Source organism: Hemiscyllium ocellatum, chromosome 46 (assembly GCF_020745735.1).
Source record: "Hemiscyllium ocellatum isolate sHemOce1 chromosome 46, sHemOce1.pat.X.cur, whole genome shotgun sequence".
Lineage (NCBI taxonomy): Eukaryota > Metazoa > Chordata > Chondrichthyes > Orectolobiformes > Hemiscylliidae > Hemiscyllium > Hemiscyllium ocellatum.
Window position 1 is genome coordinate 27,059,630 of NC_083446.1, and position 22,802 is coordinate 27,082,431.

A 22,802-nucleotide genomic window follows, 5' to 3' on the forward strand; every position below is an offset into this window, starting at 1 on the left:
TGTGCACAACACATTGTAAATGAACAACAGACACACAGTTAACGAAAAATGATGCATATGATGTATAAAATTGATAAAACATTAAAACATAATTTGATCCTCTCAACATTCCCTCCTTTCCTGGGATTCCCAACTCTACTTTCTCATTCTTATCAGGATGTGTGCTCCAAATTCTTGATTCTAGTGTCCCAACTTATTTCAATTTCTACCGGTACTTCAATATATTGAACTTTGGGTTCTTTCCAAAGCTAGTGTCTGTCATATTATTGGAGAAAAATATTCTGGCATCAGATTCAGCATTTGAACATATTACTCTGTTGTACATGTACTGTAAAAATGACCACAGCACACAGGAATTGCCAAAACTTTGGGGGGTGTCCATCTATTTCTTACGATAATGTAGCTTTCTCATTTTCCATATGTCCATATCTCTGTCGTCTCTCTCGTTCTCCCTTCGTATCTAGTTAAGAAATCCACCAATTATTCTTCGTGTCCCATCTCTCAAAACTCCTTATTTCAGTTTATATCTAACGCTCTCTTCAAGATTTAATGTGGTTGTAATTAAGCAATGTAACTGCAAAGACATGCGGGCGTAGCTGGCCAGAGTTAATTGGAAGGGGAGCTGAGCGGGAAAGACCATGGAGCAGGAGGTTGTGGGGATAATTCGGAAGATAATACCAGAAAAGCAGCCCCAAGAAGATGAAACATACTCATGGGAGGACAAGGCAGCCACGAGTGATAAGGCATCCAACCAAAAGAGGAAACATACAATGTGGTGAAGATGATTGGGAATCCAGAGAATTCATTGACTCTGAAACTACATAAGGCCGGCATCACTGACACTACAGAGCTCTTAATCATGGTCAGGGAAAGAAAAAGAGAAAACACATTCACTTTAAACACAGAAGATGGTATTTACAAGGAAAAAGGATTCAGGTGAATTAAGCATTTGAATTAAGAGCAGTTAAACACTTTTGCAGAATATGTCAGATTGGAAGCAAGACCCGGGGAGACAGACCCTCAGCAGAATGAGAGTTTGAAAATTGTAGCATTTTCACATCAGAAACCAGGTTAGGTCACTGAGTGCAGGGCTGATGGGTGAATGGGTCTCAGTGAGAATTGGGGAACAGACAGCAGAATTGCATTGCAGATATTGCAGCTCGAAACTGCGTATTCATGTAGTGCTGCAGACCACAGCAGCAGGAGAAGCAGACATACATTCAACCACAACCTGAAACTTTTTGCCTGGGTAACACCTCAGCCTGTCATTACCATCAACACCGTCTATGGCTCAGTGACGAGTGTGGGTGAACATGTCAGAGTCAGAATCACATGAACTTTAACCTAAAGCTAATTCATTAAAGCTATCAGACTTGACCAACAGATCTGAACGAAGCACTGCAGTCCTGACACTTTCAGTTATAAATGATGATGGACAATAAAACAAATGACCGGAGGAGAGGGGTCCACAAACATCCTCATCCTAAATAATGGAACAGACCTACAGTTCAGTGTAAAAGAGAAGGGGTGTTTTATCTGCACCATCCTCTGCCAGAAGTGTTGAGCCGATGATACAACTCACCCTCATCGTGATGCCCACACAATCACAGATGCCAGTCTTCAACCAATTTGTTTCACTGCACGTGACATGAAGAAACAGCTGAACACAATAGATACGACACAATAGGACTGAAGACTTGTGCTGCACAACAAGCCGTGTCCCTGGGGAAGCTGTTTCATTCCAGCTCCAATCTGACATCTCCCTGGCAATGTGGAAAATTACTCAACTAAGTCCCGTCCTCTAAGACGGGAATAATTACAATCTTACCAATTACCACCCCCTCAGTCCCATCACGACAGTCAAATTGGTGGAATTCTTTTTGACAGAGCTTTGAAGCAGCACAGAAATAATCTGCTCAGTGTGGTTTCTGATAGGTCCCCATATGGAGATGGTGCTGCTGTGGAAATGTCACTGGATTATCAATCCAGACCAGGCTAATGCTCTGGCAGCAGGTGGAAGTTAAAAACAATTAATAAAAGATGGAGATCTAAAATCTGGGGTCAGTAACAGTGACCTTGAAGCCAATATGGATTGTAAACAGAATTTCCTTCTCCAAATACTTTTAGGAAGTGAATTGTCCATGATTTACTGGACTGGCCTAAAAGTAACTCCAAAGACCCTAACATGGGATAAATATTTCAATGGTCTCTGAAACGGCCAATCAAGGGCACTCATTTGTATCAAACTAATCCGATGTCTGAAAGGAAGAAACTGGACAGAATACCCAGCCTCAGCATCAGCAGTGGAAATGGGAATGGGAATACAGTCCTGTCGACCCTGCAGAGACCTTCTTCATAACATCTAAAAGCTTGTGACAACATTTACAGAGCTTTCCCACAGACTTCACAGAAACAGCGGGAAAGGAGTACATCATACAACACATTGAGCCTCCCCCTTTCTAGTTCATGGAAAAAACTCTCCTCAATGCACTTACCCGACACGATACACATATCCGTTAATGTGAGTAACCTTGGGAAGCTATAAAATAGGAAGCACATTTGGTCCATCGAGTTTGCTACCCAATTCAATGTTATGATGGTTGGCCCTTCATTTCCACGCCTTACTACTGCTCTCCCACCATCCCTGTACTGTCTCTAAATCGTTATTTATAATCAGTGTCTTGGTTACCAGGTGTGAGCGAATCCCCCAGGTTCACCACTTTGTGAGTGCGGACATTTATTCTCATCTCAATGCAGTGTGACCTGCCTGTACCTAATACTATGGCCCTTTTTTTAGACGTCCCAGCCAGGGGAATAACCATCCCGGCTTCCAATCTGACTCACCCTGTCAGAGTTTTGTTTATTTCACTGAGATCTCCACTCATTTTCCTAAACCCCATGGAATACTGGCCCAATCTCCCCAATCTCTGCTCCCACAACAAGCCCGTCATCCTAGAGATCAGTCTGGTCATCCTTCACTACTCTCCATCAATATCAGGTTTGTCCTTTATTAGGTAAATAGACAGAAACTGCACACAATATTGCACAATGTTCGAGATGGGGTCTCACCAAGGCCCTGTACAGGTGGACTAAGACACTCCTTCTCCTGGACACACTTCCCCCTGAAATGAAGGTCAACACACCATTTATCTTCCCCACTGATTTCTGTTTCTGGAATATTGCTTTCAGCGACTGGTGTACAAGGATAAGCAGATCGTTTTCAATGTTACAGCTCCCTACTTGGTGCGTCTGTGTACACTGGTCAGCGTGCCAATGCCATGCCCAGTATTGACGTCTGGTTGCAGAACTCATTGCGCTGCATGGATCAGAGTTTCATGCAGAAGGAAACAACAAAAAGGAGCATACGTCCCTTTGTAAACCAACATGTTTCAAACAATTCTTTTCAATTGGTAGACTGCCAATTTATCGTTTCCACCAAAGGGCACTCCGTCACCTCTATCCACATTGTTCTCCATCTGTCACGTGTTTACCCATTCACTCCACTTGTCTTAGTCTTCTCGGTGCTTTTTAACATCCTCCTCACCCACTCCCAATCCCACATCCGTTAGTGCTGTCAGCAGGCTGGGATATATTGCATCTGGTTCCAGCAACCAAATGTTTAAAGGGCATTGTGAACAACTGGGCGCCAAGCACCGATCCCTGTGACACCTCAGCAATCTTCCACTCTTAATTTCAATTAATTTATTTCGTGAATCTCGGAGTCACTGGCTCGGCCAGCATTTATTGCCTGTCCCTAGTTGCGCTTGAGAAGGTGCTGGTGAGCTGCCTTGTTGGACACTGCAGTCCACCTGCTGTGGATGATCTCCAATTGCATTAGGGAGGGAATCCCAGGACTCTGACCCAGCGACTGTGAAGGAGTGGTGATATATTTCCAATTCAGGATGGTGAATGGCTTGGAGGGGGACCTGAAGATGACGGTTTTCCCATACATCTGTAGCCCTTGTCCTTCTAGATAGACATGGTCGTGAGTTGGGAAGATGGTCTCTGAGGATCTTTGGTGTATCATTTCATTGCAGCATGTAGATAGTAAAACACTGCTGCTGCTGAGCGTTGATGGTGGAGCAATGTGGATGAGGGGACAGTCAAACTGGCTGCTTTGTCCTGGATGGTGTAACGCTTCTTGAGTGTTGTTGGGGCTGCACTCCTCCAGGCAAATTGGGAGTCTTCTATCACACTTCTGACTTATGTATTGTAGGTGATGGACAGACTTTTGGAAGTCAGGATGTGAGTTTCTCGCCACAGTATTCCTAGCTTCTGACCTGCTCTTGTAGTTACTGTCTTTATGTGGCGAGACCAGAGAGTTTCTGAGCAATGATTACCCACCAGGAATTTGATACTGGGGGATTCAGTGATAGTAGCACCATTGAATGCCAAGGGGCAGGTTAGATTGTATTTTATTAGTGATGGTCATGGTCTGGCATTCGTGTTGCCTGAATATTACTTTCCACTTTTCAGCCTGGATACTGTCTAGATGTTGTGGCATTTGAACATGGACTGCTTCAGGATATGAGGAGCCACAAATGTTGCAGAACATTGTACAATCACTGGCGAACATCTCCACTTCAGAACTTAAAATGGAGGGAAGGTCATTGATGAAGCAGCACTGAAGAAGTTTTCGGCTACTGCTCGAGGAACTCCTACGACTTGGAGCTAAGTGGACTGACCTTCATCAACCATGACCATCTTCCTACGGATCAGGTATGATTCTAACCATCAGGGTGTTTGCCTCTGATACCCCTTGATTACAGTGTTGCTAAGGCCCCTTGATACCACGCTTGGTCGAAGGCAGCCTTGTTTTAAAAGGATGTCACTCTCACCCCACCTTTGGAATTCAGCTCTTTTGTCCATGTTTGAACCAAGGTAATGAGGTCAGGAGCTGAGTGGCCCTGGTGGAGGGCAAACTGGGCGTCATTGACCAGGGTATTGCTGAGCAGGTTGCTGCTTAAAAGCACTGACACCTTCCACCACTTTACTGATGATTGAGAGTAGGCTGATGGAGTGGTAATTGGCCAGATTGGATTTGTTCTGCGTTTTATATACAGGAGATACTTGGGGTAATTTTCCGCATAATCAGGAAAAGCCATTGCTGTAACTGTATTGAAACAGTTTGGCTGGGCGAGTGGCAAGTTGTGGAGCACACATTTTCAGTACTATTGCTAGAATGTTGTAAGATTATGGACCCTATGGAGTATCTAGTATCTTCAACCGTTTCTGGATATCGCGTGGACTGAATCGAATTGGTTAATGACTGGTAAATGAATCGCTGAGGACCACTGGAGGAGGCTGAAATGGATCATCCATTCAGCATTTCTGAATGAAGATTGTTCTGAATGCATCAGCATTATTTTATGCACTGAAGTGCTGGGCTCTACCATCATGGAGGAAGGGGTGATTTGTGAAATCCCTTCCTCCAGTGAGTTGTTTAATTGTCCCCAACGTTTCTCGACTGGATGTGGAAGGACTGCAGAGCTTAGATGTGATCCTTTGCTTGTGGGATCACTTAGCTCTGTCTATCACTTACTGCTAATGCTGTTTGGTGCACACGTTGTCCTGGTTGGTGGTTTCATCAGGCTGACATCTCATTTTCAGATATGCCTGGTGCTGCTCCTGCCAGCCTGCACATTCCATTGAACCAACGTTGATCCTCTGGATTGATGGTAATTGTTGCGATGGGGATATGCCAGGCCATGAGGTTATGCTGGAGTACAATTCCACTGCTATTGATGACCCACAACATCTTATGGACATCCAGACTTGAACTGATAGATCTGTTCGAAGTCTGCCCTATTAAGCACCATGATAGTATCACCCAAAATGGTGGAGGTTATTCTCAATGTGCAGGTGTGACTTTGTCTCCACAATGATTATGCGGTGGTCACTCTTAACGACACTGTCATGGACAGATACATCTGCAACTCGCAGATTAGTAAGGCTGTGGTCAAGTATGTATTTTCCTCTTATTGTTTCCTTCATCACCTGCCACAGAACCAGTCTAGCAGCTCTATCCATTCGGACCCGGTCAGCTCGATCAGTAATGCTGTAGCTGAGATACTCTTGGTAGTGAAAATTGAAATCCCCCACCTAGAGAGCATCTTGCGTCCGTGCTACCCTCAGTTCTTCCTTCAAACGTTGTTCAGCATGGAGGAGGACTGATTCATCAGTTGAGAGAGGCTGGTACATGGTAATCAGCAGGAGGTTTCCTTTCCCATGTGAAAACTATTGCCATGAGACTTCATGGGATACGGAGTCACTGTTCAGGACTCCAAGAGCAATTCCCTTCCAACTGTATCTCACTGTGCCTTCATTTCTGCTGTGTCCGTCCTGCTGATGAGACAGGAGATATCCGGGGAAGGCGATGGGGAATCTGGGCCATAGTCACACTCACAGAATCATACCTTACAGACAATGTCAGGCTGTTGCTTGACGAGTCTGTTTATTTCAATTCACTGTTTCCTGCCAGCTGTCCGATTCTAGAAACATGCCCATATATTAGCCTCAATCCACTCAGATTTGATTTTGAAAATTGTGCTTGGAGCTTTACCAACATTTTTCTAAAAATCAAAATGTTTTACATTCCTTGTTTCTCTTTCATTTGTCTCCAAGTCTGTTTCTCAAACATAATTCCCATTTCATAAATCTATGTTAGTGTTGTCTATGACCATTACTTTCAGCCACAATAATTTCTCCTAAACCATTTGCTTACCATGTTCTCTGTTCCAAGTACTCTATCACTTTCCCACATCAGACTTGGTTTTCCTTGTATTGTTAGAAAGTTTTGTGAAGACAGACTGAAGTAATGGCTTCATAGTTCTGCCACTTCCCGGTTCCCCATTCTCCATTCTCTGGTTTCAAACTGTAAGGAAACTGCACTTGTTTTAACATATTTCTCACATTGACATAATTTAAGAAGCTATTACAGTTCAATCTTACAAACCTTATGAATATAACTCTTCAGAAACCCATCAATCCCTGCCTTAAACTGCCTTAATTGACCTTCCACACCATACACTCACAGGAGCATAGACTCTGTGCCTACAGAAATGCTGCACGATCTATATTAGTCCCACTTTCCTACAGCAGGCCCACAGCAGGGAATGTTATGACACTTCCAAGCGCTCGTCCAAATACTTTTTTAACGGTTGTGAGGTTACCCGTGAGAATTCCTCAACCAAGAATTAATCCCAGAACACCCACACGGCCGAGGTGAAAAAATGTTTAAATCTTCTCTGAACCTCAAACTCTTCACTTTAAAAGTGTGCTCCTTTGTTCGTGATCCTCTGACTAAAAGGAACAGATGCTGTATATCCACCCTGTCCGTGTCGCTTTTAATCTTATCCTTCTGAATCACTGACCCCTCAGCTTTCTCTGCTCCAAAGTAAACATCCCGAGCTTATCCTGCCTCTCTCCATAGCTGATATGCTCCATCCCAGGGAACAACCTGGAAAATCGCCTCTGCAACATCTCCAGTACCATCACATCCTTCCTGGAATGTGGCTCCCAGAACTATATACAGTACTCCGTTTTGGCCGAACCAAAGCCCTATATAGCTCTTATACTCTATGCCCTGATTAGGAGACGTTACACCCAAGGTCCAATTCTTAACTATTCCATTAACCTGTCCAGTCACATTCAGGGATGTGTGGAGAAGCACAATCTGAGCTTCCCAATGTGCTGCCATTCATTGAGTCCTCCCCTGTCTGGTTCCTTCTCCCAAAGTGTATCACCTCATATTTATCAGGGTTACATTCCAACTGCCATTGATGTGCCCATCTGCATCTTCCTGTAACTTAAGGCATTCCTTCTCACTGCGAACCAACAGGTCAATCTTTACCTTACTTATCACACCTCCTCCATTCTCCACCTAGACCCCTCCACACTCAGATTTTTTTTTATGAATAACACAAACAATAAGAGAAACAGCACTGATCCGTGTCGTACACCAGGGGACACTGGTCTCCAGTCGCTCAAACAACCTTCTGTCACCACACTCTGCCTACTGCCACTAAGACGATTTTCGTTGTAACTTGTCAAGTTATCCTTCATATTGTGAGATTTTGCATTATTTTTCATTTTCCCAGCTGGAAATTTGTCGAAGGTCTTCCTACAAAACTAAACAACCGACCTCCTCAAACTAATTCAATCAGATCTATTAGATGTGACTTCCTTCTGATAAAGTCATGATGATTGTTCCTGATCAAACCTTGTGACTCTGATTGGATTTCAATTTTCTCCTTCAGTATTTTCTCCAGGAATTTCCATAACAGTGATCTAATACTCGCTCCTCTATCGTTCTCTGGTCTATCTCTCCCATCCTAACTGTGAAGTGTAATCGTATTAGCAGTTCTCCAGTTCTCTGGCACCTCCCCTATGGTCAGATTCTAATTAAAATATTCAGTCAGAGTCTTTCCTCCCTTGACCCCAACAGCCGCCTGTGATACAACTCATTCAGGCATGGAGATTGGTCCATGTATATACAGAACAAAGCCTCAAATCCCTGCTCGTATTTTACATCAATCTGTTCAAGAATTGTCCAGTCTATCTTTTTGAATTCTGTACTGGCATCCTCCTTCTCCCAAGTAAAATAGATGTGAAGGTCGTATGTAACAATCCATCAATGTTCTCCATCTTGACTCACAGATTGCCCCTTCGGTTTCTAATGGACACTAACTGTTTGCAGATTATTCTGTTCTACTTGTCCGTGAAGACTATTGTGGTATTTTCCCAGATATCACCTCCTTGTACTTCTTCACGTCCCTCTGTTATTTAGGACTTTCGATGTTTCTAAGATTCACTACAATGACCTCTCATGTTTTGAAACTCGAGATTACAGGCTGAGTTTCCCCTTCAGACAAGATTGCCAAACTTAGTGATTAATTTGTAGAATACATTTTGCAGTTCCTTTGTAGTCAGGATATTCTTTCTTAGATTGGGATTCCGAACGATATACAATAGTCTTAGTTTAGTCTCACCAACACTCGGTGCAACTGGTGCACGAAATCCTCTATATCACAATTACATTCACATGAATGTAAACCTAATTTTTACTTTCCCATTTGCATATGTTCTTCCTAATACTTCTCGCTTTAACTTTTCTTATGGGTTTACTGTGTGAGTTCTTAAAAAAAAAGCTTATGAATATCCAACTATACACTACCATTGGTTATTCATAACATATGTTCACAAGAATCATCTTCAAACCATTCTAAAACAATGTTTGCCAATTCTGGTCTTTTTTTCATCGATGCATCATTATACTCCCCAGTTATGTTATTAACTTCTAAGTATCTAGTAGCATGTTCTTTGTAATCGAGTCCGACAGACACCCGACTGCGGATGACAAGATAACTGGTCTGTAGTTCACCACTCTCCATCTTCATCCTTTCTTAAATTGTTGGATAATATTTGTAACCTTTGCCTTATCCAGATGGGCTAAATGCCTTTCGGGAATGTGTCGGAAAATAAAGTGAAAATCCGCGATGCAATCAACAGGGCTATTGCTGCTTCCTCTGAAATTCTTGTACGAAGTACATCTAGTCTGTCAGATTTATAAATACTCAATCCAGCTTTCTTTTCAAGATGACTTAGACACTGATAAGGATGAGCTTAGACTTTGCTTACAGAAGTCCCATGGTCACTTGGTATTTCTGGAAGAATTTCTGGACATTATTCCATGAAGATAGACACAAAGAAACTGTTTCTTTTCCTTGCGATTTCTCTGTTCTCTGCAATAAATTATCTTGAACGTGCACCAACAGTTCCACATTTGACCTTGTTTTTTTATATATATACATTGATAGACGCCTTTTTAGCAGTCTTAATGTTTTTCTTTCGCTTGCACGTTTTTTCGTTTTGATTTTCTTCTCAGTTTCTTGGTCATCCTTGTGTCCTACATTTCCCTGAATCCACTGGCTTACTGCAACACTTGGCATTTTTCTAAGCTGCCTCCTTTCATCTAATAGGTAGATGAAGGTGGGGTTGAAAGTTATAGTCGAAGAGGAGGGTGGACCAGATTTACAGGAAGGAAGGTGGACACATAGGAACATTCAAAAGGGTGGAGCTGACTTGGAAGGTTGGAGTGGGATAAGGTGGGATCAGAAGAAGTGGGGAAATGGGGAAATCCACTATGACCCCCAGTGGTTGGAGGGTCCCAAGGCAGAAGAGGAGGCTTTCTTCCTCCAGGCTTCTGGTGGCTCTGGTTTGGCGATGGAGCAGGCCCAGGACCCTCATGTCCTTGGCAGAGTGGGAAAGGAATTAAAGTGCTCAGCCACAAGGCGATGGAGTTGCTCCATGTGACTGTCCCAGAAATGTTCTCTGGAATGATCCACAAGTTGACCTCCTACCTCGCCAGTGTAGAGAAGACCACATTGGTTTTAATGGATGCGGTAAATGAGGCGTTCTGTCTCCACTCATCACCTATCACTTTCAACTCCACCTTCATCTGTCTATTGCAATCCCAGCTAACTCCACCCTGGCGCACCCCCTTGTCATTTATCTCTTAGCCCCCTTGACCCATAAGCTTCATTCCTGATGAAGGGCTTATGCGTGAAACATCGATTTATCTGTTCTTAGCATACTGCCTGTCTGTGCTTTTCCAGCAGCACACTCTTCGACTCTGATCTCCAGTATCTGTAGCCCCCACATTCTCCTCAAACCTTCATGACTTGCCTGACTCAGATTTATAATGATTACTTCAAATAAAACAAAAACTGTCGTGTACTCAAACAGCATAAAAGAAAACCAATACATTGTGGTCACTGTTCCCAAAAGGTCATTTACAGCAAAATTTTCAATTAGCTCCTCCGATCACTCAACACCAATTCCTACATAACCTGACCTCGAGCTCAGTGGTCGACATAATGTTAATGCAAACCATCTCACAGGTGTAGACGAAATCCATTTTTCACAGAATTAGCGTTCAATTGGATTAACACAGTTTAGACGTATTTTAAACAGTACATTATTACTGCAGTACCCACAAACGTGTATATCTCATTTTCCTGTTTTATAATATGTCCAGCATTTGTATTGCAGCTTTCACTTTGATATATAACTCCCAGCAATGTTTGCTCCTCCTTGCTGTTTTTCCGCTCCACCTTACTATATTCTGTGGAATTTGAGCGATGTGGGCTCTGGGGAGATTAATGGTAGAGATCATCTCGCCACATCATTTATGATCGTCTCAAACATTAATTTCTCCAGATCTCCCATTATGCTGTAGAGTAGAGAAGGACAATGATCTTCCAACAATGCTCTGTTGCCCCCAGAGAGCTGAGACAACTCTAACCTCGGTGGGAAGCTTACAACAGGCTGGTGAAGTGTTGTTGCTGCTGTACAGGGTCTTAGTGACATCTGGATCACATCTGGAGTAGTGTGTACGATTTAGGCTCTTCAATGAAGAAAGGATGTTGATTTATTGGAAGCAGCTCAGAGATGGTTCCCTCAGCTTATGCCTGCAATGAAGTTGCTGGATTATAACGAAAGGATGATCACGTTGACCGTAGCCATTGGAGTTCACATAAATTAAAGAATGTCCTATTTCAACATAGATGACAGAAGGAGTCAACAACTAAAGCGAATTACACAGATAGTGGAGGAATCCATTCCGTTCTCCAGCCTGTCACACAGGGACAACAGGAAGATATTCTTGTCTTCGAGCCTGTTACACCAAACCAAGAGTAGGCTATTCAGCCCCTGGAGCCTGATATACATTTCCAGAAGGAGGCCTATCAGCCCCCCCTCAAGCCTATATCATTAGACCCAGAGTCGGCCATGCTGCACCAGTATTCTGTTACACAGCAACATGATCAATTCATTCAGCCACCTCTAGTCTGTAACATAGGAACAGGAAGCGGTCACACAGTGACTGGAGATTGTTACACTGGGATAACAGTAGGTCATTCAGAGCAACTGAGCCTATTTCAAGGGAATTGGATAAGGATAAAAATTATCTGACCCTTCTTTCATGAGAAAGAAGAGGTAATTCAGTCACATGTATGTTGTATGAGAACAAGAGAAGACCAATCACTCCCTCGGTCCCATCTCCGGGATAAATGCAGAGACCATTCAGTAAATATCTCCACCTGTTATGGAGAAGTATGCGAAGACCCATCAGCCCCTCAAACTGTTACACAACAACAGGAGGATTCCATCATCCCCCAACCCCTGAATGCATCAACGGGAGAAGGTCGTTCTGGCCTTGGAGACAACAACATTGGAACGCCAGAAAGACGTCAGTCCAGCGAGATTGTGCACCAGCAGGATGATGAGTCCATTCAGCCACACATGCCTCAAACAGCAATTGGTGCAGACCTCTTAAAGCCTTTTGCCCATTAAACAGGAATTCAAAGAAAACGTAAAGGTTTTCAAAAGGGGGGAACTTAGAATGACTGTATACATTTGGGAGTAAAACGTAATGATAAACTATTGTAATTTAAGATAATTATTAGAATCCATTGTTGAGGACATTTGCAAGGTTCAACCAGAATCCATCGGAGTCAACATGATTTTACAAAGATTAAATCAGGTTTGAAGTGTTTGCTTGAGTTACTTAAAGATGTGACAAGCAAGGTGGAGAGTAGGATTCCTGGAGATGGAATGTATGTGGTCTGATGGAATAAATGTGTCATTTTATTTGGCAAATACAATTTGTGGGATTCCATTGATTTCAGTTCTCATGCCTGATTTCAGTTCTCATTTGCGATCGATAGTAATACTGTACTCGGTTGATGGGTTAGAAAAAACGATACCACGTTTTCAGATGACACTAACATTGGTGGGAAGTTACTTCGGAAATATAATGCAAGAGATTTAAAAACTATATGGACAGGTTGGGTGAATGGACAAACATTTGACAAGGAAAATTAAAGTGAATAAATATGTGGCTATTCAAGTTGGCCAGTATAATAGAAAGACACATTATTATCTAAATGGAGAGAAAGTTCAAAGTGCTTAGGTGCAGAGGGATCTGGGTGTCTGCTTGCATATCACAGAAAACCTGCTTGCGGGTACTGCAAGTAATGAGAAGTGCAAGCATAATTTCAGTGTTTATTTATAAAAGGATAGAGTAGAAAGGTGGGGAATGTTGGTGTAGCTATGCAAGTTATTCATAAGGCTGCAAATGGAGTACAGGTTGGTGTCCTGCAGAATGAGGTATATGCACCGGAGGCAATTCAGAATAGTTTCATTAGATTGATTCCATATTTGAAGTGTTTGTCGTATGAAGAGAAAATTAGCAGTTCAGGCCTTTACTCTCGAGTTGATAAGAATAAAAGGCGATCTCATTGAGGTCTGTAAAATGCTAAAAGTAATTGCAAGTGTAGATGTGGAGTGTATTTTCTTTCCTGTGGCGCAATCTACAAAACGAGACGAGGGTTTTAGGGTGGAGAGATGGTAAGAAAGATGAACAGAGGCCGCGATAACATCAGCCATGATTGTATTCAATGGAGGAGCAGGTTCGAAGGGGTGGGATTCCTTCCAGATTCTCCTTGTTCTTATTCAACCCTTCGACTGTGTTGCACAGGAATGGGGTGTCCTGTGTATCATACAGGAAGCAGGCACTCAGGATAAATCATTCTCAATCAGTTATAGAGAACGTAACCAATGGGGTCACGCAGTGACCAGCGCTGGGTCCTCAACTATTTACAATCTATATTAATGATCAGGAGAATGGAACGGATGTACAGATGCTGAGTTTGGTGATGTCGCTAGTGATAAGCAAGATATTAAATTATAAAGAAAGGGTGGAGAGTCTGCAGATAGATTCAGAGAAGTAAAGACAATAGATAACAGTTTGGCAGGTGGATTTTAACATGATATAACCTGTCATTTCATTTACAGGAATAATGAAATGCAGTATGTGCCTGAAATGGAGAGGGAACACAGGACTTAATGATAATGTGTACTGGGTAATGGGGTGTTCACTCAGATCCCTTCAGACATGGGAGGTTTTTCTCCATCCCTGATCGTCTGCTCCTTGACACTCCAAGTGACTCCATTGCTCTCCATACACATGGAATATATTGATGTGTTGTTGTGGTTCTGTTCGCCGAGCTGGGAGTTGTTGTTACAAACGTTTCATCCCCTTTCTAGATGACATCCTCAGTGTTTGGGAGCCTCCTGTGAAGCGCTTCTGTGATGTTTCCTAGGCATTTATAGTGGCTTGTCTCTGCCGCTTCTGGTTATCAGTTGCTGTCCGCTGCAGTGGCCGGTATATTGGGTCCAGGTCGATGTGTTTGTTGATAGAATCTGTGGATGAGTGCCATGCCTCTAGGAATTCCCTGGCTGTTCTCTGTTTGGCTTGCCCTATAATAGTAGTGTTGTCCCAGTTGAATCCATGTTGTTTGTTATCTGAGTGTGTGTCTACTAAGGATAGCGGGTCGTGTCGTTTCGTGGCTAGTTGGTGTTCATGGATACGGATCATTAGCTGTCTTCTGTTTGTCCTATGTAGTGTTTTGTGCAGTCCTTGCATGGGATTTGGTACACTACGTTGGTTTTGTTCATGCTGGGTATCGGGTCCTTTGTCCTGGTGAGTTGTTGTCTGAGAATGGCTGTTGGTTTGTGTGCTGTTATGAGTCCTAGTGGTCTCAGCAGTCTGGCTGTCAGTTCGGAAATACTCCTGATGTATGGCAGTGTGGCTCGTCCGTTGGGTTGCAGCATGTCCTCGTTCCGTTGTCTTTCCCTTAGGCACCTGTTGATGAAATTGCGTGGATATCCGTTTCTGGTGAATACCTTGTATAGGTGTTCTTCTTCCTCTTTTTGCATTTCTGGTGTGCTGCACTGTGTTGTGGCCCTTTTGAATAGTGTCCTGATGCAACTTAGTTTGTGTATGTTGGGGTGGTTGCTTTCGTAGTTCAGGACTTGGTCTCTGTGTGTGGCTTTTCTGTATATCTTGGTGCTGAATTCTCCGTTCAGTGTTCTCTGTACCATCACGTCTCGGAATGGGAGCTGGTTGTCCTTTTCTTCCTCTTTCGTGAATCGGATTCCTCTGAGTGTGGCGTTGATGATCCGGTGTGTGTTCTCTATTTCTGTGTTTTTAATGATTACAAATGAGTCATCCACATATCTGACCCAGAGTTTGAGTTGTATTTGCGGCAAGACTGTTTGTTCTAACCTTTGCATTTCTGCTTCTGCTATGAGTCCAGAGATCGGTGAGCCCATGGGTGTTCCGTTGATTTGTTCATATATCTGGTTGTTGAATGTGAAGTGTGTTGTGAAGCACAGGGACTACTGGAACCACAACAACGAGCACCCGAGCTACAAATCTTCTCCCAAACTTTGAATATATTGATTTGGTTGATTGGTGGTGGGGTTGATGCTTTGAAACGTGCATCAAGAAGACAGCCTTTATTCAAGTTATTTCATTTCTTTCTACGTGGACTCCCGGTGACGACGGGAATGGATTACTGCTTCTGAATGAAGAGACCATAACTGCTGGCAGGACAGTGGGTATTCATGAACATGATGTACTGTGCATGGGCGCACTGTAACATTAAGAGAGAGAGAGCTCCTTCAGTTCCTCTTTCTCTCCCCATTGACTGCGTACGCCACAGATACCATGTACACCATCAGGAATCCCACTCTACTGGAAACACCCAACAGCTCCCTTCTGTGGGAGAAACAATGTGTTGACTTCATCCATCATATATATCCTCCGATATCGTATGGTGACACTGATGTTGAGATACTGGGAGATGATGGATATGTCACCTAGTCTTGCCAGGAAAGTTCTGGATCATAGAAGCTGAATGAAACTGTGACCCTAACAGCAACTGGCAGCACCATTCTCCCCCTGGTGGGAGGCTGCAGGTCATGTTGAAGGAAGTGACACCGCTCTGTGACGAGCTCCTCGTTCAATCAGGGTTCCCTCACACTTTGATCCTAGGTAAAGTGGAGCTTGGTAAGCTGTTCCTGGAAAACTCGGGGTAGATACAGCAGATCCCTTTCCCCACATATCCCCACTCCGTGGTTTCGGAGCTTCCGCTCTCTGTAGCCTCTGATCAATTTGTTGTTCATGGTACTGACCCAGATGATGTAACTACAGTCCCCACGCTCCACCCAGAGTTGGGTCACCAAATCCTCAGGTCACCCTGAATGTCGGAGGCAGCTCACATCACACCCTCCAGCAAACCATCCTCAACCCCTCCACTAACCTTTCAATAACAGGAGTCAGTCAGAAACCCCTCGGCTACAAGTGTTTTGGACCAGACCAGATCCCCACAGAATGTTTTAAGAAGGCCACTGAGATCCAACATATCCTTATTTTAAACATAGATGTGAAGTGCGCGTTCCAGATTTGCTGTGACTGGTCAAATCACTCGACTTTAAGCAAAATATAATCTATTCAAATGCTTTAGTTAAAATCCAATCAAAGAAAATAACATTTTGGGATAGCTTTTATGTTGGAACACTTACACAAACAATAGATATCGTACCTTCTTGGTATACACTGCTTGACACAAGGATATATTCAAATACAGATTCTTACATGCAGTTTTCTGATCAAGGAGAAATCAACATCAACAGAGACTTCAGACAGAAAAGCAGCTAGGGATCGTGTAGTGAAACTTCCAACCCTTCTACTATCCCCAACAGCTTCTGAATGCTGCAGCTAAAAACAAAATGAGAAAACCTGGTCTGGCAGAGCTGGCCACTGCCCTTCGATTGTTATCACCATTTAATTAAACTTAAAGGCCTCCTCAGTTATTTACTTAAACTGTGTTCAGACAGCAGTTCTGCACCTCTAGAACCTCTTTAGAACCTCTCGTCAATTCAACATATGGGAAACCAACCTCTTTACAGTGATAGTTTACTCACAACTCTCCTTTCAATAAGATGATCCATCAATATACAAAGATAGATTAATGTTAAACCTCCTAATCGTCCTCTATTAGTAGACTGAAATGCATATATAGGTAAAAACATAGACTGCAGATGCTGGAAACCAGATTCTGGATTAGTGATGCTGGAAGACCACATAAGTTCACGCAGCATCCGAGGAGCAGTAAAATCGACGTTTCGGGCAAAAGCCCTTCATCAGGAATACAGGCAGAGAGCCTTTGGGTGGAGAGATAAGTGAGAGGAGGGTGGGGGTGGGGAGAAAGTAGCATCGAGTACAATAGGTGAGTCGGGGAGGGGATGAATTTGATAGATCGGGGGTAGGGTGGAGTGGATAGGTGGAAAAGAAAATCGGCAGGTAAGATAAGTCATGGGGACAGTGCTGAGCTGGAAGTTTGGAACAGGTGTGAGGTGCGGAAAGGGGAAATGAGGAATCTGTTGAAGTCCACATTGATGCCCTGGGGTTGAAGTGTTCCGAGGCAGAAGATTAGGTGTTCTTCCTCCAGGCGTCTGGTGGTGAGGCAGCAGCGGTGAAGGAGGCCCAGGACCTCCATGTCCTCGGGAGAGTGGGAGGGGGAGTTGAAATGTTGAGCCACAGGGCGGTGCGGGTGCCCCGGAGATGTTCCCTAAAGCGCTCTGCTAGGAGGTGTCCAGTCTCCCCAAAGTAGAGGAGACCGCATTGGGAGCAATGGATACAATAAATGATATTGGTGGATATGCAGGTAAAACCTAAATGGATGCGGAAGGCTGCTTTAGGGCCTTGGTGGAGGTGAGAGAGGAGGTGTGTGCGCAGGTTTTGCAATTCCTGCGGTGGCAGGGAAGGTGCCAGGATGGGAGGGTGGCTTGTATGGGGGTGTGGACCTGATCAGGTAGTCACGGAGGAACGGTCTTTGCGGAAGGTGGAAAGGGGTGGGAAGGGAAATATATCGACGTTGGTGGTGTCTGTTTAGAGGTGGTGGAAATGTGGGCTAATGATTTGCTTGATGCAAAGGTTGGTAGGGTGGAAGGTGAGCACCAGGGGGTTCTGTCCTTGTTTCGCTTGGAGGGGTGGGGTCTGAGGGCGGAGGTGCGGGATGTGGACGAGATGTTTTGGAGTGCATCTTTTACCACGTGGGAAGGGAAATTGCAATCTCTAAAGAAGGAGGCCGTTTGGTGTGTTCTGTGGTAGAACTGATCCTCCTGAGAGCAGATATGGCGGAAGCGGAAGAATTGGGAATACGGGATGGCATTTTTGCAGAAGGTAGGATGGGAAGAGGTGTAATCCAGGTAGCTGTGGGAGTCGATGGGTTTGTAAAAAATGTTGGTGTCAAGTCGGACCTCATTAATGGAGATAGGGAAGTACAGGAAGGGGAGTGAGGTGTCAGAGATGGTCCAGGTAAATTCAAGGTCAGGGTGCAATGTGTTTGTCAAGTTGATGAATTGCTCAACTTTCTCGCGGGAGCACGAGGTGATACCAAAGCATTCATCAATGTAATGGAGGAAGAGGTGCATATATCTCGCCCTGTGATCTGTATAATGTAAAATTGAATGGCAGCAATAATAAGCTTAATCAAAACAGACTGGTATTCTTCTCCCTAAACTTCCCCAAAACCTTTAAGGGTTCACGATCAGTGAGAATGAGTTTTCTCAGGTATGTTATTCATAATCTAAATGCTGAAATGTTGTAATGCCAACACCAAACTCAAGGCCTCCTTCCCCATTGTGGAATTAATCTGTTGATGTTTCTACTGGACACTCCAACCACACGTTACATAATGGAGTACTTCTCATCTTTCCAATGCTCCCTCTGAATGACAAGTCTCCTCATGTCTCAGCATAAAAGAATTATCTCTTAATGCTGCAACCTCTTTACCTGCTACTCTTGGCCTATGCAACAAACCTTACACTCACAGGGATATGTTTTAAGAAGATCTTGCACATTCTTCTCAATCCCTCACCGAAACCGAACTTTGATTTCTGAACTCAATTATCATCATCAGCCATTTCTGCTTCTAATCTTGCCGTTTTAACTCTCTGCTCTTCCACAGGAGTTCTCACGACTGTAGGAAGTGAATTGTTGAACTTCTCCAAAATAACGATCGCTTTAAGAGTGCCCTCGCTTTGCTCTGTTTTAATACCCTTCCCCACTTTCCAAATTACTTTGTTAGATTCATTCAAACTCAATGTGCGTTCAACCAGGGATGTGATTTTAGATTCCTGAAACACTGTCTGTCGGCTTCTGGCACAAGCTCATATGCACTTCAGATGGCTTTCTTCACCTCCTCCTACTCCCCAGGTCCCGACTCCGATCGGGATGCAAATACCTGTCAGCTTTGTTTGAATCAACGAAATCCACATGGTCACTGGGCACTGCATTTGTTTAGCCACTTTCTCAAATGAAATTAAAAAGTCTCCCCCATCCTTCTCATCAAATTTAGATAATGCCTCGATGTATTTAAACAGATCCCCATCAGGCCTTTGGCTACTATACGGTTGCTCATCCTCACTATCCTCCTCATCGAGCCTACCTTCTACCTTCATCACAACCTCTCTAATTACTAACTTTTGAAGTTGAAACTCTCTACCTTTCTTCTCCCTTTTTCTCTCTTTCTTCTTCCTTTCCTTTTCTTTTATTTTTATTTTTCATCATAATTCAAACTGTTTCAATTCCTACACATGTTCAAAGTGACTCATTTGAAATTGAATTCTTGCAATTTCCAAAGAGTCTGATGGCAGCTCCATCAAATTTAATTACCGAGCTATAGCTGTAATTATCTCTCGTTTTCTCACAAACACCGCCCCAACTCCAGCTTGTCTGCCAATTCCGACAGCTTTGCCTTCATTACCTTTTGTTAAACCCCAACTTCACTCCTTCCACACTCAGAGAACTCTCAGTGACTGAAAGAATCTTTCTACACAAAACACTGCCTAAACCAACCGAATTCAACATCCAGAACAAAACACACTGACAACTACCATACGTGACCTTTGAACTCAATAGCATCCCGGTGCATACTCTCCAGTGTCTGCATGAGCTTATTCACGATGCTCTGGTTTCCTCCCACAATCCAAAGATGTGCATCTCAGGTGAATTGGCCCTGCTAAATTGTTTGTAGCTTTCAGGGATGTGTGGGTTAGGAGTCTTTGTCGGGGTAAATGTGTAATTAAAGGGTAGAGGAATGGGTCTGGGTAGGTTACTCCTCGGAGGATCGGTGTGGACTTGTTGGGTTGAATGGCCTGTTTGCACACTGTAGGGATTGTAATTCTAAACCCAATTTGATGTTACCGATTTAGAACGAGACAAGAGTCCCCAGTTTGCTATGGACCAATCAGACTGTCCCTATCTATTTTAAGAAGGTAGCTTGGATGCTAACATTTTCTTATTTTAAAGGTAGATTTGAGTTGGGTGTTCCAGATATGATGCTACAAGTCAAAACACTCATCATTAAGTAAAACACAATATATTTGAACACTCTAATTAAAATTCATACAAAATGAAGAGGACTTTAGAATAACTTAACTATTGGAAACCTTAACCGTATAATGGATACGGTACCTTCTACAAGTGAACTGTTCCAACATACTGACATCACCTAAACACGCTCCAGGGAAAAAGGAGCAAAGCAGACACACAGTGCTCCAATCTAGGAGGAAACAGCATCAAGTGAAGTTTCAGCGAGAATAGCAGCTAGGGGTCATTTACTGAAACTTCCAACCCTTCTGGGACCCCCAATCCCTGGTAACCCTTACAGCTACAAGGAAAAAAAACTGGTCTCTGCCAGCTTCCCATTGGTATTATTATTTATTAAAAACCCTAAAATCCTCGTTAGTTATTTTCTTGAGCCGTTTTCAGTAGGCAGTTTGGCCCTAACGACATCTTGTTTAAAAAAAGAGAAAATAATCTTTTTTTTTAAAAAAAGGTGACAGCATTGTCACACAGTTTAGATGCCTGGTCCTTTACTCAATGGGCTTGCTCGTGTTACTGATCGCAATGTCACCTGAGTGGGACAAATACAAGTACAGTCCAAGTTGCAAGGTTGTGTGTCCTAACTTCTGAAACACGCCTGTCTGTGGGCCATCACAGGAGACATACCGGGAAGTGAAAAACAGCCTGACACACACCATTTCACTGTTTCTGAGCTACACAATACCAACACTCGATCAACGAGGGAGCCAAAACCTAACGCCAGGGAAAGATACAAAGGGACAGAGAGATTCACATTAAAGACAGAAACAGACAGTCAATTAACAGGGAGGACGTTGTGGAAATATGGGGGAAAAAGACAGAGCAGTGGTACTAACTGGAGAAGTGAGATCTTCGAGAGTAATGATACAAGAATGAGAACATTGAATAATGGCATTGTCAGATCAGCTGAAATGGGTTGTTATATTAAATTCTGAATCTGCTTCACAGAACACCACAAATAACATAAACTGGGACAAGATGACAGCCCAGCATGGAAGGCTGTGAAGACCATGCTAGTGTGTTGCTCAGTAAACTGCACTATCTGCCCAGCATAGAGAGCATTGCAAACTTTATGATCGTATGCTAACTATACTCGTATCAGATTACTGTCTCCAATGGGAAGGTTTGCTCTCTCTGCGTGCGTGTGCGTGTGGGTTCATCAGAGAGTAAGAAAGGGTACTCGTGTGTGCGCGATTGGCGTGGTTGAATGAGAAGGAACAGACGTGGAGGAAACTATTTTCAATACGAACAACTGACAGGCTTTTGGATAAACGACAGAGAGAGAGAACGAGAGAATTTTCATGGACAGATGAGGTAACGTGTTTGAGAATGTTAAAATAAAGGTATTGCCATATACAATAGTAATATACTTCGGCGTGCACATGAATGACAGATGGATGGGAGGTTGGTGTGAGGTCGAATCAGATTTGCTTCAACAGGTTTGAAGCCGGTAGTTTCAGCAGCAGATTATGAACTTCATTAAGCCTGCATTTTATAACTCAAGGCTCAAACAGGAGATGGAATAAGCCAGTGAGATACATTGTGGAGTGGTGAGTATTTCAAGTTAGAAATGTTCAGGGCAGGAATGTTCAGGAATCAGCTCATGGTCAAAGGGATCTCCCACAGTTGTGACTCGTCTACTTCAGCCGCAGATCTTGGCCAGGGATGGGATGGAAACACTGGAAGGAAGTGGAGTTTGTAACCAGAACAGTAGAAAGTGACCTCCATGCTCGTAATATTTAAATAACAAAGGCAAAGATACAATACATTGCGGTTCTCCGCTGAAAATGAATAGGTCAACATAGAGACCCATGAGTAACATTGCCAGAGTAGAGGGAGACAGTAATTGAACACTTTCATTGATGTAGTTAGTAGTGTTCTGTCGAGTAAATATCTGGATTCAGAGTTTCAACAGGAACAATAATAGTGGCCAGAAGTGTAGAATATATGAAAAACAGTAATACAGTCATAACTAGTTTATAGAAAAAAAAATGGACAGTGACATCTACCAGGAACACCAACGATAGCCAGGAAGGGATAATAAAAATATTGTATAGTAAAAATATTGAATAACGCGAAGAGCATAATAGATCTGCGAAGATAATGACAACCAATAAAATGCAGAAAGATACCAAACATAATCGGATAAACTCCTGTCTATTGTTGGAATATTCCAATCTAATGTTCTCAGATTCTGATCCATGTTTGGAAAATTCCAGTCTAATGTTCTAAGATTCTGATATCTCCTCTCCCTCTCTCTGGATCAGCTGATCCCTGTCAGTGCTGTCGGCGATGGTCCCGCTCATGTTATGTGATAACACATTGAACGGCGCCCATTTATCATTAAAAGATGGAAACCCTCCATTGGAATATTCACAATCCACGGAGAATGGCATTAGTCACAGTCACTGAACAAATAGGATCAATTAACCAGTTCCAGACATCACTTTTCATATCATTATAAAAGGGAACATTTGCTGGTTTTGGATGGAATGCATGAGGG